This window comes from Epinephelus fuscoguttatus, linkage group LG23, assembly GCF_011397635.1.
Source record: "Epinephelus fuscoguttatus linkage group LG23, E.fuscoguttatus.final_Chr_v1".
NCBI classification, from domain to species: Eukaryota; Metazoa; Chordata; class Actinopteri; order Perciformes; family Serranidae; genus Epinephelus; species Epinephelus fuscoguttatus.
In genome coordinates, this window is record NC_064774.1 from 22,117,462 (window position 1) to 22,137,503 (window position 20,042).

General features: G+C 42.3%; 2 protein-coding genes across 31 annotated transcripts in view; one reads left to right on the forward strand and one right to left on the reverse strand.

The window, feature by feature from the left end:
• LOC125884465 (5,6-dihydroxyindole-2-carboxylic acid oxidase-like) overlaps positions 1-12,991 on the reverse strand; it is a 148,830-nt gene extending 135,839 nt beyond the window's left edge. The window contains exon 1 of the mRNA XM_049569492.1: positions 12,698-12,991. The gene's annotated coding sequence lies outside the window, so the exon portion shown is untranslated. The remainder of the gene's footprint in view (positions 1-12,697) is intronic.
• Positions 12,992-17,477: 4,486 nt separating this feature from the next.
• The window catches only part of LOC125884463 (receptor-type tyrosine-protein phosphatase delta-like), a 427,644-nt gene continuing 425,079 nt past the window's right edge, over positions 17,478-20,042 (forward strand). For 24 of the 30 annotated variants that reach the window (XM_049569458.1, XM_049569467.1, XM_049569463.1 and 21 more), the window contains exons 1-3: positions 17,478-17,617; positions 17,802-17,914; positions 18,040-18,075. The gene's annotated coding sequence lies outside the window, so the exon portion shown is untranslated. The remainder of the gene's footprint in view (positions 17,618-17,801; positions 17,915-18,039; positions 18,076-20,042) is intronic. The other 6 variants (XM_049569479.1, XM_049569480.1, XM_049569490.1 and 3 more) reach the window with 1 other exon arrangement.

The following is a 20,042-nucleotide window of genomic DNA, read 5'->3' on the forward strand; positions in this document are numbered from 1 at the left end:
TTGCCGGCCGTTTTCTCCGGTGTGTTAAGCACACTTTAGGAAGGAGTGTCCCCAGACTATCAGAAGGCAGAGATCTCTGATTGTCTGGTGGCGAGACTAGCACAATGCTTCCAGGCAGTCAGGTCAAGAGGTGAAATGGTACATTCATCCACTGGCATCAGTGCTTGATCAGTGTTGTTCTTCAGAGATTAGCTGAAAGGTTCACTTCAGCTTGTTCCTGACAGATAGTCCAGATGTTACACCCAAGTCATAGCACTGAACTGTCTGCTGTGAAGTCAGGCCAAAAGGGTCATATTTATGCATGGGGATTTTGCTTCTTGGTCAAGGTTGTAGCAAGCAGCCCTGTGCTGCACAAAGATAGGAGCCCTACAGTTTGCATCAGACTCTGGTGTCCACACCAAGGAAGCTGACAGTCAAAGAGGCAGAGTATGTCGAAATGTCAGTGCTTGGTTATGGACTGAGGTTGTGCTGAGAGATTCTCAAAGGTTGAGCGGGAAGAAGTCCATCAACTTGAGATGCGCAAAAGAACTTTGGTCAGTGGCGTCAGAGTGATTACACTGAAGAAATCCTGAGGCAGTTCAGCACTCAAGCTGGATTTATGTGCCTAACACGAGGAGACACAAGCCATCAGTGATGAAGAGATGTCGTGCTGAGCAGCTGCTAGAGATTTGAAAGGTGAAGCCTGTCTTAGTTTATGGCTGTTTCTGCTCTAGTACATGATAAAAACGTACAAATATTTTGGCCAGTGGCAGCCAGACTTACAAAATCCAGGCAATGCAGGTAACTCCAGCACTATGGGCACCCTCTAGCTATCCACAGCAAGGAATCCTTTTAAATACCTTCTCTTAACCTGAGCACAGGATCAACAAAAAAGAAGCCCCGCTTCTCACTCCCTGTGCACACAGGAGCAATATTCAAGTTTGTTCAAGGAGTTTATGGGAGTAGGGAAGATACATGGCTATTGGCTACCTGTTTACAATTTAACATAAAGGCGCAGGGCAGATTTGAGTGATGTGAGGTTTTTGCAGCACCTGTCCAAAAAACACAGAGCAATACCTCTAACTTGGTTTGTCAATCCTTTGATTTTAGTATGCTTTAAGGGTTAAAAATCTACATTTCAATGTGACGTTACTAGTTGCCTACTTTTCTGATGAAAAAGACCAGGTACACTTTGCTGTGTGGCATGGCTGTATGGTCGCAGGAAAGTCGCTCTGAAGTTAAGGGACTGAAGGCCCAAGGGTGAAGCTAATTGGAGCCCTGGCCAAACCCAGGGCTGTGAGGGAAGCACACTATGTACGCTACAACATCGATATCTAGGGGATCACAAGTGTCCAGCAATGTGGCGAGACAAATAGAGGAAAAGGGGTTACAAAAAGCATTTGCTGGTGGGAATTAAAGTGGGAGAGGCTTATTTCAGGGAAGTTCAGTTTTACATTTTGGTGGGAAAGGATCAAAACAAAATCACCCTGATACCATCAGGTAACTCATCCAAAATCTGTCATCAAGGAACTGCATCAGACAGGATATAATCATCTACCTCACACTCCACTTTGATGATGGTGATAAACATTAAACTGGATTGTGTGTGAACAATAATGAATATAGAAGCCATGTACTTTAACTGCAGCAGCAAAGAAAGCCATTATGAGACTGAGCTGTTACACACAGAGCACACGAGAGAACAGTTGCTTTTTTATTTACACAGCTTTTAAGAACCCTTAAGCAAATAAATGATTATTTTAGAAATGCATAGCCACCAGATTGCGCACACTGGTCTTCGAATTATACTTCTATCCATCTGTGTTCACAGTACTGGGAGGAATATAGAGTTTAACTGCAATGATGTGCTCAATTGATATAAGCAGCTCTGGACCAAAACAGCTTTTATATGAAAAGGAGGAATAATGAAATTTGTGAATCTGAATGTTGCCAGACTATCAAATAAAGTAAGCTTTGTTTAAGGTATATTAGATGTTTATCATTGTTGGAATGTCCTCACAGCAGGTGAAGTTGTCTTGAACCAGTACATTCAGTCATTTCCCCGTAACTCAAACGTTAGGGACCTATCTGTGGTCACTTCTGTCAATACCAGGCACACGTACAGGATCGATGCCTCCAAATAACACTGGCCATCCAGGTGCACCAAATGTCCTGGAACAACATGGCTGTTATTGGTACAGTAAGGCGCACTCCTTCACTAGCCTTAGTGTAGGGCCACAAAGCTAAGTCTTAAAGCTCTTGTCCAGAGAATCCATAATGTCAGTGGAGCAGCAGTTCTTGTTCTGGTTGAAAATCAATTGTGAGGACATTGAAAAATCTGGTGGTGCAGTGTGACTTTTTGCAGGGTGAATGAATAACTGCTGAAACAGTGCAGACAACACTGAACAACTGTCCCTCAAAAACATAATTATGACTTAAGGTGTCAAAATGACCGGTACCAGAGCCAAAATCACTTTAGTACTTCAGGCTGTGTGAGGGAGCTATTATTAAAACCCAAGCACCATGCTATTATCAGTGGTGCAGCCATGTTGTCAGCGTCTGTTAAATGTCATGGTTATCTGTTAAAAGTTGTGTCTCCAATGTTGCCAGAGAGGCAGCCCAGATATTCATCTGCTGTCACATTGTTACCCCATTCTGGTTCATTTGTCTTGTGAAATGCACTGGTTTTGATTATGTCTGGACTCACCCATCTATGCAGTTGCTCTGATGCATTTTTCAAAGCATTGGCCATCTGCTTTTATCTCAAAGAGCATCCTCTCTGGTGATTGTCTGCTCGCAGTGATTGTTAATTATTGATCAGTAATTGAGATTTCTTTTAAAAAATGCTCTCCTTTGGGTGCGAGTTAACTTTAGCCTGAACTAAACTATTCAAAATAGCATCTCAGTCTTTATAGCTGCAAAAAAAGGAAAGGTAAAAATGTAAATGTTTGCAAAACTCTCTTTTTAAAACTGATCTCAACAGGTGAGCTGCCTGATATCTACCAGTTTCTGGGAGGATAAAAAGGTTGGAAAAGATTCAATATGCAGATGTCCTTATCTCCCTCAAACACTTTAAGCACTAGGCTGAGTGGAGGAAAACAAAATCGCCTTCTTTCCGCAATAAAAATGGCATGAAGGGAAAAGTGGCTTTGAAAAAACGAGCGTACACTGGGCTGATACAGCAGAGCTTGACCTCATTTGCATACCCACAGATGACTGGCACGTGACAGAATGCTGCTGTAGCTAAAAGAAGACTCCTAATGCAGCTCAGGCTTCACAGGTGCTCACTTTGTATTCACAGAAGACAAAAGAGTGGAAGTGATTTTGACTTCTAGGCATTTACTGTTAGTCATTAGATATTTTTAGATTAAGTGGACTGATAATGGATGGAGAATGATTTCATTAAATGTCATTTGGAAACTAAAAGTTAAATAAGCTCAAGCTGCTGTTTGGCTCTGTCTAAATCACTTGTTAAGCAGAACGCATGCCTTTGTTGTAATGTATGCCATCAACGGTATGAGTCACAAATAGTAACTATCAGCGTGAATTTTGGCTTGTCACCACAGCAATTTTCTCAGATCTATTAATGTGACATTTCTACAAATGTTGATCCCTTATGTTTTTAGTCTTTGCTGGACAGATCCAACTATTGCAAGTGACAAGATCTGACTGAGCAATCTGCCTTTTAATTCCACCTGCTGTGTATAGGTGTCTGTCGTTGAGTCTAACGTAATTTGGCAGCTACCTGAATTACTACAACTAGAGGCTAATTTTTGAGACACAAGTAGTTTTATTAAAGGATCTGAAAAACAGAATCATCTATCACGGCAATAATGATGGTAAAGTAAGACAGGACTCGATTGGGAAAGCCACTCGTCTAAGGTGCAGCAATACAAGTGGGAAGTCAGCCCAAAACCCAATACTGAGTTTGTCCATAACGAGTGAGAAGACACAATACTGTTCAGATGGTCTAGTCTGTTTAAGCCCCTAATATGAGGAATTGCCAGGTCAACAGCAGGAGCAGCCCAGATAATGGTTGTCCAACAGGAATCTGTGATTGCATGTTTTTGACTGGACAACAGTGTTGCCAGATGAGGTTGCACTGCAATTCTGCAAAAGTTGACCCTGGTTCAACTTTTCTTTTTTTTCCTTTTTTTTCTTGCCTGAGCACTTTGCGTTGGAAACCTAATTTGCTAACATGCTTGTCTCATTTAAATAATTGAGTAGGCTGATGTCAGTCACAATACAGCATTACACCATTGCTCAGCAAATGCACAGGCCTCTTCTCTGAGGCTGTCTCCTGCATTTCTCCATACTTTTATGATGACCTACTAACTATCAAATCAAGATTAATTCCATCATCAGGCATAATTGCACAATCATAATAGTGGCGGACTAATAGAACAGAAACACTATGTTAATTACTGCTCCAATAACTATGATGTAATATATCTATGTGGCTGCCTTGGGCTGGGCATTTTATCTGTTGGGAGGGTGGGAGAGTGTGGAGTCATGCAGTCAGTCACATTGCTGGGCCTGCCATCTGGATGTCACACATACTGGGTCAGCCACTCCTGTATCGAGTCATGCTTTCTCAATCTCTGGCTGGGGGGATCCCTGTGAGTCAGCAAGTTAACCGTGGCCCCCCCCTGGACCTTAATGGTTAAGTGAGGGGAAGTGTCAGAAGCCGGGCAGTCTGGCGACTTTGGATTGCAGTGGCATCTGAGAAGCCAGACTTTCTTTTGGATACTGAAACGCTCGGCATCTTCTAATCAGCAGGAGCACAAGCACAGCTAATTGGCAGGAGCATGGGGGAATATGATGCTTCAGCTGTGCTTGTTCTTCCTCCATAAGAACCTCTCTTTCCTGTCATCTGAGGACAGTCATGCTGAATTAAACATACTGAACATTGGAGTCGGCCAGAGCCATGACATGGGCCTCATAAGAGCTCATTGTCTCGACACAGACAAATCTCTACAAACAGATATCTGCACATGTATGCCGAGATCACAAGTGTTCAAATTTCTATTTGTAGTCTGAGTAGTATTTACCACTCATGTAGGTAAAAAAGTCTATGTGGAGAGGTGGAACGCATTGGCCAACTTTTTATTCACTGGATTAAAATGTGGTCATATCGTCCAGCCCTATGTGCCTACATCTGTTAAAAGAGATTAGCCAAATTACCAACACACAGAAGAGGAAGTCTTAGCCCAGATATCCATTTGGTACACCGGATCTCCTGGTCTCACTTCTTCTTGCCCAGTAGGGATGGGCATAATTAATTGATTAATCGATAATCAATCGTTAATGTTTTTTTTCGATAACGTCAAATGTTATTGGATCTATTGTGTAGTGTGTTTCGTCTGAAGCAATGCCATGAATTTCACTATGTGGCAGCAATGAGACAATTTACCAGCAGGGGGCGACTTTTTTTTTTTTTTTTTTTTTAAGATATTTTTTGGGCATTTTTAAGCCTTTAATTGATAGGACAGACAAGTGTGAAAGGGGGAGAGAGAGAGGGAGTGACATGCAGCAAAGGGCCACAGGCTGGATTCGAACCCGGGCCGCTGCAGCAACAGCCTTGTACATGGGGCGCCTCCTCTACCACCAAGCCACCGACGCCCCAGGGGGGGCGACATTTAACTATTTAGGAGAAAAGCTCAAATGCCTACAGGCTCTTGTAGCGCTCAAAGCGGAGTTTGGTGTGGTGCCATTTCAATTTAAAAACTTATTAAATTCATTGTAAATACTGCGGATGTCATCTACAAACACAACTCATCAACCCAAATGATGAACCACTTGAACAATGTTCATCCGATGCAGGTTAACGTTAATCACCCACCGTCTCAACAGGTAATGTTACTGTGTTCCCGGAGCGCAGCTCCCGGCTGCCGGTGTTCAACACCAGAGCGCAACATATCTTTTTGTTTAATGTTTAAACATATAAAATTTAACTGCCTTGTCTAAGAGGATTGTTTGCCGTGTCTAAGAGGATTGTTTGCCGTGTCTACGAGGATTGTTGTGTTATATGTTTGTCGTGGAATAAGCATTTCATTGAGGAAAAACATGCCGCCTTTAGTATTTTCTGTCATGGACATTTTATCGATAGTTGATCGTTAATTTTTCCTATTATCGATAAGGGAAATTTCTTCAAATGCCCATCCCTATTGCCCAGTCCAGTCTCTTTCCTGTCATCTGAGGACAGTCATGCCTAATCAAACATTCTGGACATTGGAGTCGGCCAGAGCCATGACATGGACCACATACAGTAATAGCTCATTGTCTCTTGACACAGGTCAATTTTAGCTCATATCTATAAACAGATATCTGCATATGTATGCAGAGTCTGTAGGCAATGGGACAAGATTTCGGTATCAAAAGTGCTCTAACTTCCATTTTTCTGAGTAGTATTTATCACTCATGTAGATAAAAAAGATAAAAAGCCTGTGTGGCGAGGCAGAACACATTAGCTGAAATGTAATTTTGAAACCCATTGGGTTTAGCTAAAATGACCAGCACTACACCGGATCTCCCGAAATATTGCCCATTTTCCCAAGACTTATTGTCGTTACACCAGTAGCCTATGCCCAGTCCAGCTAGTACAGCCAGTTGAAGTTGACAACTAAAAGACCATCCAGTGGGACAGGGACTTTCCTAGTAGAATTGGACACCCCTTCAAGATACTAAAATGAACTTGACATCCACCTCAGTGGAGAACAAGTCATCTTCAGAGTCAACAACCTCCTCCAGAGGGGTAAATGACAGCAGTTTGTATAGACTGGGTAAAAGAAGTAGGTCTTCGAAGCATCACCAACAAACTACGCCTCACTGTCTTCACAGTGCAGTATCACCATGAGGGGTGATCTTGCTACTGGCAGGGCAAGATAGTCTGGCTGGCCCTATTCACCAAAACGAGTGCTCGATGCCAAAGTAGATGAAGCTCTGCTAATGCGGGCTGACATTAGCAACCAAGATGAAGGCCAAAAGAAAGAAGTCAGTCACAGCTGTCTGATGAAGACATTCTCTGCCATGTTGTTGGCTTGAGTTGCTGAGGAAAAGTGGACATTTATAAAGGTGGCCCTCATAGTTTTACACAGGCTCATCCTGATTTGCTGCACACAAAGGAGAAGGTTTTAGTAAAGTGGTTATCTTGATGCCTAAAATACATGAATTATGTAAGCTAATGACCAAAAACAACTCTACTGTTTAAACAGGCCGTATGGTTATTTCACTGGGTTTGGGAATTCCTTGCACAGTGCAGCTTGGCTCAGATTACACAGCATGTAAACATATTCTGGCAAGGCATATATGTAATCCCATCTCATTAAGCCACTGTTAACAATGCTTGGTCAACTGTGACTTCTCAAAGTGCAAATGAATGAGAAAATAACTGGGCTGGAAAACACTTTTCCTTTGTCAGTCCCTTCTCACCTGTGAGCTCATATAAGGGGTCAGCGTGCATCAAGCAGCCCTTAATGGCTCCAAGAGATGGAGCGAAATTCTGAAGTGGAGACTAATATGTGACAGCAACACAGACTCTGGTTATCTAATTGGAGTAGATGTGTGCAGTCCTCCAGCAAAACTTTGTTTAATTTGCTACATAACTGACAATGTCTTTAGGATGTCAGTATCACTGGGGCTATCATGATTCTCACTGTGTTGGCTAAGAAGATTCTATAGTGTCCGGGAGAGGAAGTTCTGCAGGGATCCATTAGGAATTTTAAGATGACTGTCTCCAAAATATCAGTCCAATTAGAATCAATCACAGCCTTGACCCATTCCTTTAGGATCCCTTTGTAGGACACTTATTATGCCAAGGACCTCTAAGGCTTGACAAAGAATTGATGGCAATGTATGTAATGGATCACCCTCCATCCTCTCATATGTTTAACCAGTCCCAGTTGTGATTAGTCAAAGAGAAGCTGCCACTTCAGCAGACATTCTTACACTTCCCACAGAAGCCATGATAACACAAATTCTATACATAGAAGCCTGCGGTTATGTAAATATTTTGAATCCTCGGAGGGCTTCAAGTGTCTTGAATATTTTATGTGAGGAATATTCAAAATTCATCATACAAGCAGGACTACGCATACATGCGACCTCATTGCATGACTAAAAGTTACAGACTCTAAGTTGTAACTACAGTAGAGTCACACTGGGGGCTGCATATCTATGTTTAGGCCACCATGAAGCTGATGTTAAAGCTTGGGGACTTGGGTTTTTTTTTTTTTGAATGATTTTGTCACTGTTCTCCATCACTTTCAGTCTGAGCCTCAGGAGATGTGACCTCTGAGGACAGGGAAACTTCACTCCAATATAATTGTTTGTGACAGACGAGTTCACATTGGTGCTTGGCCCCCAAACTCAGCTGTCAGTGTGAAATTTTTTGTTGGAATGAACATGTTGTTTGTGAAAAACAGAGAACAACATAGAGGGATTTGTACTGTTGCTTTGGCGTGGCACGTTGCCAACCGATCTCCCAGTTTCTCTCATCTCTCTTACCTTAGGCAAGGCCAGCGTGATCTTAGCTCTGCCATCTAAAGAGAGCTAATGATAGCATCACAGGGGTGAGTAAACGCCCCCATCTCTTCTTTCCTCCCTCTCTGTCTCCATCCCTTTTACTCCGTCCTCTCATACTGTTGCATTTTACATCAACAAATATTCAAAAGAGTTCAGAATAAAATCAGAGCACACTGTACGCTGGAGTGTGGCATACTGAAAATGGACAAATGAACGCATGGAACAAGGAAAATATGCAAATCTGCTTTGTCCTATAATCCAGCAGTGATCACAAGAGGTACTAAAGAGCCGTGGAGTCACGGAACTGCGCCTCTTGAAACGGGTATGAGCAAGAGAACGTTTCAAATAATTCTAGTCTCCCAGAATAATACCATGACTCATAAATATCACCTTACTTCTGTGTGAACCAAAGTGAATATCAGATACAAAGCACTGAGCAGAGCTTCACCCACTCAACTTTTATTTATATTGCATACTTGGCAGAATTCCAGCGACGTATTTTCGCCCAATCTAATACTGAGCCAAATAAGGCTTAAATAGTGGAATCCCATTTTGTTTATCCTCAGTGGGTTTCACTGGCGTTTCAATATCATGCCTTCAGTGTCACTTTGTCTGCTGTTACACATTTAGTCCGACTATAAGTTATAATATAATGATTGAAATCTGTTAACGTGTGAGCTTCAACCCTACACCAAATTAATTTGTGACAGAATTCCAAAAAAAATTGATAACGTGTATAAAACGGTGCAGCAAAGTTAATGCATTCACCCACAATACAGCATGTACTTATGTAATAGAACATCCTATATATAAGCATGCAGTTATGTATGTGGATGTTGTGAAAGCACAGAGAGCTCTGCACTGTCTGTATGAGAGATGCACAGATTGCAGGGTTTTTTGGTAGATTCCTGACGATACTGGAGCTTTTCTTTGAAGCCACTGGAACCTTGGCTTGAAATAGTGAAAATGCATATAAAATATCAAAGATGGGTTTCTCATTAGGCATTCACAAAAATCTGAGTGAAAAAACAAATTCAGAATTATTGGAAAATCGAGTTCAAAAACAGCTTACTGGGCTGCTCAAACCATTTCTCAGGGTGTAAACAGGTTGTGTTTGATTGACAGCTCAAGTAAGCAGTATTTTATTTTCTCTGCAATCACTGGCATTAAAACATTTTGCAGTAGGGCTGCAACTAACGATTATTTTCACTGCTGATTAATTGGTCGATTATTTCTTCGATTTGTTGACGAATCATTTTATCGAAAAATGTGTTAAAATGTTGAAAAATGTCGGTTTGTCTCTCCCAAACCCAAAATTTTGTCATCTAATGTCTTGTTTCGTACTCACGCCAAAGGGTTTTAGTTCACCATCATGGAAGTGTGTAAAGCTGCCAATATTTGAACGTAAGAAGCTGCAATAAGAGTATTTTGGGGTAATTTTATGGTACTTTTCTATGAAAAATGACTCAAACTGATTAGTCAACTACTAAAATAGTCACCGATTATTTTGATCGCTGATTAGTCATCGATTAGTCGACTAATTGTTGCAGCCCCATTTTGCTGCCATGAAATTAACTACCAAATCTATCAAATGGACATTTATTGGTAACAAAGCTAACTAGAATAACTAGCAAACTGATCGGCCAGTCACCGGTCATGGCCGATCAAGCTGAAAATCATCAGATTCCAGCCACTAGCCCGTCGATCTGTGCATCTCTTGTCTGTATCTCATCCAGTAGATGCTAAATAGCTTAAGTAAATGTTAGCCATTCTGTGCAAAGCATGTCAGGAGGGTGTGGTGTGTGATATTTTTTTGCGCTCAATGATAGCCAAGCACTGGAACCGGTAAAGAGCAAAAATCAAGCCAGTAGTCAATCAACAGGTGACATAGGGGGGGATTGGGAAGCTCGGCTAATGAAACGTTCACAAGTCATGACACATTCACAAAAGGTCAAGAGCACCTTAGTAATGCAGCTCTCCTGCATAGAGAGCACAACCTTGGGCAATCAATAGAAAGGTTACATCAGCCGCCCTCAGCCAACGGATGATCTGACACGGTGACAAGTGATACCAGTTTCACATTAGCAACACAATAAGCCTTACATTGGACCACTTTTGTTGGTGAGTTTGCAAGACAAAGGGTGTAGCACTATGTTACACTTGGAACTGATTTGATACAATTTGTAAACATAAATTAAATGGGGAATGAAGCTGATTAACATTGATTTGCTTTGCCTGCCGTTTCAGTCTCAGAGATATACTGCTGGCAGCTCTCACAAACCCTGTGCACACAGGAAACATGCATATGTCCATGTGCAGAATAACAATGGAGAAAAATAAAGTCGAAGAAATACCATACCGCATTCACTCCAGACAGAACAGTTTTATTGCAGAGTGATGTGTGTGAGTAAGATGAGGCAAGACAGAGACATAATGATGAAATTCCAATGTTATTTTAAAGTTGAAAGTAATACTTAACTGTTTGCCGTTTTTTTTATGTAGGCCCGACTCACAGTCAGCAAGCAGCCTGAGAAAGGTCTGCAACTCAGAGACCAAACGGCAACCCAGACATAATTTCACCCATCTTCTTTGTCTGCTATATTTTGCTTACAGGGCACAGCGCTTGGTCAATAACATAAACAGCTTGACTCCTGGATCGTGCTCCTCCTTCAACACAAATTGCTCCACAGTAACTTAACTCAGCTAAGCTTCCCCTCAAAACACCTGTTTGTAAAGGTGACCAACTCCCTGACATGAGAGTATGCAAGACAACAGAGTTGTAAGGAAGTGCTCGCTGTAGACTACCATCAATCAAAGAGGAGGAGAGCTGGCAAGGTTGCTGCTGACCCCACACAGCTTGGCAGCTTCCTTGTCACCAAGCTGCCATCTCAAAGTCAGCGCAGGTCAATTGCCACCCAGACTATGTGGAATTTGTGCAGCTTCTTTCCTGAACCCAAACCAAACTTAATCGGTTGGACATCTGTCCCCAAATACAACAACACAACTGTTTGTCTTATAGATTCTTACAATCATAGCTATAATGGTGTCTAGTGTATCATCCTATTTTACATTTGTTGTGCTGGGCAAAAGGAGTTGCTGTATTTACTGCAAAGAGTGCAAACAACAATTAATTACCTGATATTATCAAGTTTTTTATTGTAAGAAATTGTGATTTTACTGATGCTATCAGTCAGGAATTGGCCTGGAAAGCCTGCACTACGTTTGCACTCACTGTGCTAACATAGCACAGTCACACAAGCAAGATTATGAGGTAATGCTTCAGCAGTTTTGTTCTTATCAAAGTCCTTCAGTGCCATATCCCCTGACCCATGTTGTTGGAATACACAGACCAACAACAGGTGAACAGTCACAGCACATATTGACATAAAGGAGGATACCATACTCCTCCTCTGCACACCAGGAATACAGTAACAGCAGCATTAGAAATTGCAATGCTGTCCTCCTGAGAAAAATCTGCTGAAAGACCAATTCAAGGCACCTTTAGGCAGCTGCACAGAAGATGATGGATGGAGGACATGTCAGGAAGTTCAGTCCGGTGACAGTGTCGACTCAGTTTCTCATTTCCCCCACAGGGACTGTCTCTCGGTGGACAGCTGCTCATTAGCTCAAGGGTTGCCCCAAACCGGGACAATTATACGTACAAATGGAGCTCCGTGCAACATTAGTGGAAGCCCAACTGTTTGCCCTGCTGCACAGAGCTCACACTAGTCATTACCGACTCTTTCTCTGAACTGAATCAAGCGCAGTCCTGACCTGGGCCAAGTCTGAATCATGTATGTATTACACAGGAGGATTTGGAGTGTCTACATTGGAAGTGTGGGCCGAGTCTGACCTTCTGACCTGTCGTTCATATCCTTGTGCGTGCTCACGGGCAACATCCTAACTAACACCAACAAGGACTATATTAGCAGTCAGATGAAATTTACTCTAAAAATAATGAATTCTTGCCAAGTGGTGATAAAGTGCCCCCAGACCACCAGGACTTACATCACTTACATCTCTTTAATATAGCCTGTACACATATTAAAGAATGCAAATGCATGTATTTTCCATCCATATCAAGCCTGACAGCTGAACAGCAACTTCTACCAAACTTTACAGGACACTCTGACATCCTTAACTTTACATTTTAAACTAAAACAGCCAATATAATTCAAAATATAAGCAGTCTTACCTCAAATCACGTCTTTCCTTGTCAGCTTCTGGTTAAAAGAATCCACCACGTCATTTAAATCCATTAAACCGTCAGAGGACAGGTGCTGACATTCACCCGAGTTGATGACGCATTATAATTCTGACGTGAAAACTGGCGTCGTCCCTCCCTGCGCATTTTAAAATGGTAAATAAATAAGTAAATGACTAGCCTAGCATACTCAGGTGGGCTTGCGACTGAAAATTTCCAAAGCCCGGTTAATTGTTTCTTCGATAATGGAGTTTCTCCGACGCACTATCCTGGCAGATAATTAGAAAACAGCACACCTGGAAGCAGCGGCCCAATTAGCAGCACCTGCTTCCTGTGACTGGCGCTGCATTGATGAATTGACGGAAAATCGGAAAAATGAGTTGCCACTAAAAAAAATCACCTGAACGCCCCCTCAAGTCGGAACAACAAGTCGGAAAGTTGGCGAAAATTTTGCTGCACGAGTTGCCGTGTTGACTACACAGAAACACGGAACTACACTCTGTTCCCAGTAAACTTAGATAGTTGCTGTCCAAGTAGAGTGACCTAAATTAGTTAGGAAAGTTGTTTATTAGCTTTTATCAGGTATGACAACATTTTAGAAGCTAGTTTAAGGGGGTGTACTGGTACAAAAATAAGTCTTGGACTAAACCACTTTGAAATATGAAGCTTCAAACTGTTGTTTAAATACTATGAGCAATAAAATACAACATTTCTTAAACCACATGAACACACCAAGGTCCCAACTCGGGAAATGGGACCATCCGAGGAGCACGTGAACCACACACGCCTGAAAATGAGCCATAATTAAAAATCATTAAAAAAAAAAATAAAATCATAAAACAGGAACATTTTTCCAATCTAAAATTTTGCACACATCTCACTTATTTCCCCATCTTTAAGTACATATTACCAACACCTCAAAAATATGTAGGCCTATCTTTTGGTGAATATTTTAATGTATCTGTTAACAAATACAGTGATTAATTTTATCCTTCAAAATGCATTCCCATATGAAGAAAAAGGACATTTGTAGCTGTAGCTTCTGTGAGGAATGTTAAAAAACAGACCAGCACTTTTTTTTTACTGCAACTGTAATGATTGTGACATCTATTTAATAATTCATTCATTTTCTGTAGCCGCTTATCCTGTTGGAGGCTGGAGCCGATACCAGCTGACATTGGGCGAGAGGCGGGGTACACCCTGGACAGGTCGCCAGACTATCACAGGGCTGACACATAGACACAGACAACCATTCACACTCACATTCACACCTACGGACAATTTAGAGTCACTAGTTAACCTAACCCGCATGTCTTTGGACTGTGGGAGGAAGCCGGAGTAGCCAGAGAGAACCAGGTACTCTACAAGGAGGGGCTTCCCTATTTAATCTTGTAGCTTTTGAGTCTTTTTTTTTTTATGTCAAAATCATAGTCATGAATAGATTCCCCTGTGTGTCTTACAATGAATTGATGCAGTACATTTAAATACGTAGCCAATGTTAAATAATAGAATCATTTATTCTCTATGACTATCTTGTATTGGTGTATATACAGCATATGCAACACTATACAGATGTTGATCTTCTTAAAGGAAAACCAAACTGTTGTATTTTCAGTATCAAACCATCACTGCTTCTGAAAAGTTTGTGGTTTACTCATTCACAAAGGACAGCAGATGTAGTCAGCTTGGATTCACATGAGTTACAATGGATTCCACTGCTGACCTAGTTTTATAGCAAAAAAGCAACATGTCCTTAGAAACTTCCCGAACCACTCCTGCAGCATAATCCACATCTCCACTGTCTGTCTGCATGCTCAGTGTGCTCCAAATACTTACATTAGGAGTATTTGGAACATGAATGAAGTGAATGAACAACATTATAATTGCCAGTGGTCACACTCCAAACCTAACAGGCCTTTTCCACGGCAGATATTATGACTTGTTGTAGCAGGCAAAGCACAGGTGTTGCTAATAACATTAACGATGAGTTGTGTCCCAGCATGCAGAGATGCAGGATGCTGAACCTCCAGCAGCTAAATGGAATTCAGGCATTTTATTTATTTATTTATGTACCGTGCTTTTCCCACTGTGACATGTCAAAATGTCCTCTGTGAAAAAGGCATAGACTACATAAATTCTCACCTCAGGTGAACTCCCAAACAAAAGTCACACTATTCATGAGGAGACTTTTGTTTTTCAAAGCAGTATTAATAACTATCACACATACTGTATGACCCAGTGTCAACCATGGCAGTCAGGAAACAAGTTAGCATTAGTCTCGTATGATAACTGACACAAGCTATTGTGCAAAAACAAAACAGGAAATAGCTGAATGAATACAGAAAAGAACACAAATATTTTGCTTCTTATCTAAGGGAACCAATTTTTCATCTGACCTGTAGGGGGTGCAATATTCCTTCTTCAAAGCACACATGTAACTAATAACATTAATCAAGGCTGCATTTCCTATTGTTACAGTAAGCCAGTGTATATTAACTAACCATGTCCTTTAGGACACACACCAGAACTGAACATTACACCTGTGTTTTTCCAGCTATGAGGAGTAAAATTAACACAGCATACCATTTCTCCAAGTGAAACCTAAAAACTCCATTTATGTAAATATAGTCATATAGGATTTCACTGGTGGAACATATTTAGGTCCCTTATTAAAAATAGGGTTGGGCAATAGATCGGTATTATATCGCAATGGTGCATTGTTGCATCACAGCAAGAGGGTTCCTGATTTGAACCTCAGGTAGGGAGTATGAACAGTGGGGTGGGGGAGCCCTTCTGTGCGGAGTCTGCATGTTCTCCCTGTGTCAGCGTGGGTTGTCTCCCGGTACTCTGACTTCTTCCCACAATCCAAAGACATGCAGGTTAATTGGTGACTCTATCGAAATTGCCTGTAGGTGTGAATGTGAGCGTGAATGGTTGTCTGTCTCTAAAGCCCTGTTTCCTGGTATGGTACCTTTGGAACCAAAAGTAACCCTTCAGACATGGTACCTAGACCCTATTACCCTTAAATGTGGGCAAGGTTGTTGTCATTCACTGCCCCGTTCAGAACTCAATGTATTTCCTCATTACCGGTGACAAAGATGGAAGTCTGCACCTCGTTTATCGTCCACAGAACAAGGCTGCATGCCAACATTTTTGGAAGAAAATAAAACAGGCTGCAATGAGAGTCTCTCTCCATGGGATATTTAAAAATAGTGGGTTTGTGCATTTCGTCCTTCTCAGGCAAGCTCATGGGTTTAGTGTTACCGTAACCCATGATATGATGTTCAGCCATGCTTTTTTTCTCCAAGTGTGGATTGGGATTTATGCAGTTCACATAATCTGACTGAGATTAATATATATAAATGCTGGTGGAACTAGTGGAATGGTCAGTGTTGTCACATTGAAATTTAAGGTGCGCTGATGGATTGACTATGTGAACTCATGCACTGAGTAACATTACAAGTTAACGTTCCACTGGATTCATTTTTTCTCAGACTACAGCTGCTGCAAGAGGCCGCAAAACATCTTTTCATTTTATACAGTAGTTACAGTTTACTAATATATGTAAAACTCAGCCCTGAGCAGAGTAACCATCTGCTATTGACCAGTCAGCGGACTGCAGTGTTCACAGCTCCACCTTTTAGTGCCAGATCGGTGTGCCAGGTACCCCAACAGAGGGGTAACCAAATATGGGGACGGTACGGAACAGTTCTACTGGCACCATCCACAACTTTTCACAGTGGAGACAGAAAAAAAGGGTGTTGCTCTGTGGAAACAGAGCTTATATGTTAGCCTTGCGATAGTCTAGCAACCTGTCCAGGGTATACCCCACCTCTCACCCAGAATGAATGAATAGTATCCTTGGTGTTGTCTTGTCCTGGTTCCAAAGGATACATTACAGTAAAGTGATGTAATTTCCCGAACTTACCAGACTTTTCTCGCTGTTCTGTTATTTTCCTGTTCTTGTGTAGTCGTTATATCCACATTACTGGTGATTATTTGTCAAAAATCTCATTGTGTAAATTACTGGAGAAAGCACTGATGGTCAACCCTACAGTATCTTTGCAATATCGATATCAAGGTATATAGTAAAAAAATATATATTGGGATATTTCTCCAGCCAGCCCAAACTTAAAAGTAGCAATACACTCAATTTAACTTAAATAAAGGTACTTGTATTCTTGGTAAGATGCACTTAAGGTATCAAAAGTTAAAGTCCAAATGATTGAGTTATTATCACTATGCGTTAGTGTGTAAGTACAGTAGCATTTTACAGGTGTTTTTGGTTCAAGCGTCAAATGAAAATGCTCACCTACACAAGACGTACCTCATACTTGTAATTAAGTACAGTACTTGAGTAAATGTAATTAGTTACATCCCACTGTAAGCACTGCCTTGTAGATGCTTCAGGTCATAGTGATGTACCATTCAGAGGCATCAGCGTGCAAGCTGCCAGGTGCTGCCAGTGATAAATAATGATAACAGTAACAACGGTGGTGATGGCAGATGATATTCTCTAACATTGATGTTAAGATTGTTCAAAGGCTTCTAATGAGGACGTCGGCCTTCAGCACTTAATTGAAGGACAATTTGGCTGTTAAATCCGGCATGGTGGGAAACATCCCAGCGTGCTGCTGCTCTTCGAGCTGGCCACCAAGCGGCCGGGCTGCGAAGTGCAGCTCTGTGAGCGCAGCATCTCTTTGCCATCCCCGGTCTCTTCCTTCTCCTCCCTCTCTCTCCAGCCGTCGCCGGGAGCAGTGTGTGTATGTGTGTGTGAGTGAGTGTGTGCGCGCTGGTATAATCTGACAGCACGCTGGGGCTGCGTTTCCCAAGAAAAGCTCAGCTCTCTCAGTTTTCTGCCCGTCTTATTGCCGCTCTCATTGTCTTTGCCGACAGTGATAAAGAGAGCAGGTACCATCTGTCCATTCCGCCAATTTATTACGAGTTGCCTTTTTTTTTGTTTGCTGCTCTTCACAGATGTTATGTCAACACTTTTTGGGTGGTGGTGGTGGTGGTGAGGTGGGAGGGAGGGAGGGGGGACTCCCGGTTCTAATGGAATTTGTTGTGGCTGTTTTTGGTCTCTTCTCTCTTTCAGTTCAACCACGGGCCTGTTTTTGGAATAAGAAAAGCATTGCTGTTTTCTGACTTTGAGAGAAGAAAGAAGGGACTCCTCTGGAATTTCCTAAGGATTTTATTCGGACAGCTCCGGTAAGTGGACATCCTCACATCATAGGAAAAAAAGCTTCCTGATTAAGAATGCATGCAGCTATTTGATATGGAAACATTAAACAAGCGCACCCTTCATTTATCCCATTCTTCTATTTTAATTACAGTTACCGGGGCTTTGCATTCTACCGCCTGGGTATATAGTAAGTAGTATAGACTTTTTTCTGCATCCTGTGTTTGTGAATTGCAGCTGAAAGCCGCTCTTTGTGTATTTATGTGTGGAATTAAGTGTCGGTTTGGTGTCCACTCCAAGTTATGTGTCGTGCCGCGATGTGAGTAGGTGCCCAGGGCGCATATTTCTGCATATCTTGAAGCTGCGTTATGGATAATGTAGCGCGCAGCGTGCACCGGTCTGCTGCTCGCCGTTACGCTCCAGATGGCGGCGAGATATTTACAGATTTCTCTTCTTATTATTATCGTCATTTAGAACACACACACACACACTGTGCTTATCTTTGCCCCACAACGAGCCCCCCCTTCTCGAGGATGCACGGGCACGCACGCAGCCATTTCTGGGATATGCAGTGTGGGACGTGTTGAGAAAGTTTGCGTAAATGTTTGGTGCTAGAAAACTGAGGCGGGTTGAATGGTTTTGCCTTTTGAGCGTGTGCGTGTGCGCGCGTGCGTGGCGTGCCCGAGTGCTCCTGACTCAGGTGATGTAGACGGTGGGTGGGCTGTGACTCACTCGGTTTACCCATTTTGCTGCTGTTATCTGACAGGCTTTGATGTCAGATTTGACTGGTGATTGACAGTGGATCATGCGCAGTAGCGTGTCAGCAGAGGCCCGTGTGTGTGTGTGCCTTCTTTCCCGCCCTCCATCACTGCCAGCTATATTTGGAAGTTACCAAATACCATGATTTATACAAGCCCTTTCCTCTGTGTTAAAGAGTATTTGTCAGACTACTACTGACAAGTGATATAGCCAATTACCCTGTGATTTGCAGCCATACTTTGCACAAAAAAAGAGGAGAGCCTCTAAAAAGGCAAGATAATGAACTGAAAAGTTTGGGCGCCTTGGTATTTTGTAGCAAGCCGAGCTGAGGAGAAGCAAATGAGGGCAAGGACAGCTCGCACAGCCAGAAGATGTGTCTTCCCTGGCTCGAGCGGAGTGACAGAGGGCTAAGTGAGCATGACCATCGAGGAGAGGTAATAGCATTACGGTCTGCCAGTCATGAGGCAGAGCAAGAGATAGGGTGCTGTTGCATTTCAAGAACTAAATGGGAAACACACAAGGACAGGAAACAGTGACATGAGGGCACGCAGAATTAACACCCTCATACGGTGGTCACAGGTTTTAGTCATGATAATCAGTGTCTTGTGGTGTGAGGTCAGTGTTGTTGGGCTGTGATTTAGCATTGCTTCACTCTGACTGAGATTTGCTGATGCTATCTATCTATCTATCTATCTATCTATCTATCTATCTGTGTATGTGCGTCTGTGTCTTGCTTAAAATAGCAAGGCACAAGAGGATATAGAAACCCAGTGGACATCATAAAAAATCTGATTGTGTTCCTATGATAAACAATGAATACATAAATGTAACACTGCCAACACCAATGTGAAAATAAACAAGTCCAGCAGAGACACCAACAGGAGACAAATACACATCCTCCTCCTATTTCAAAGGGCCGCTTGCTCGCACAACAAACTGCAACATGACGAAATGTTGAAACACAGCACTCCTTTAGGCTAGTTATCCCTGTGTGTAAAAAGACGCTTCTGAGCACAAAAGTGGATTTGAATCATTTGCTGTCAGGCGGCGAGTTTCTCGCAAAGCTTTTCAAGGATTAGTCCCAGGTAAGAATGCCCCCCCCCCCGCCATCCGTTACCCAGCAGCAGCGCTCCCATTTTATAAACTGGCAACGTTTTTGCAATTTCCCTCCGTCTTCCTTTTGAGTGATACTCCCCAAACTACTCGCCAGGCCCACATCAATCACTGCTGGATGGGATTTGAGCAACAGCTAGGAGTAGTAAGCGGAGGGGAGACAGGTCTGCTTTCACACAGTTGCACTAGCTCCTCCATGGTGACCCCAAGAGCCGCAGCCGGCGGTGCCAGTTAGATAGCCGCATTTCTGCCAAAAAAAAAAAAAAATCTTTTTCTCCCATTAAT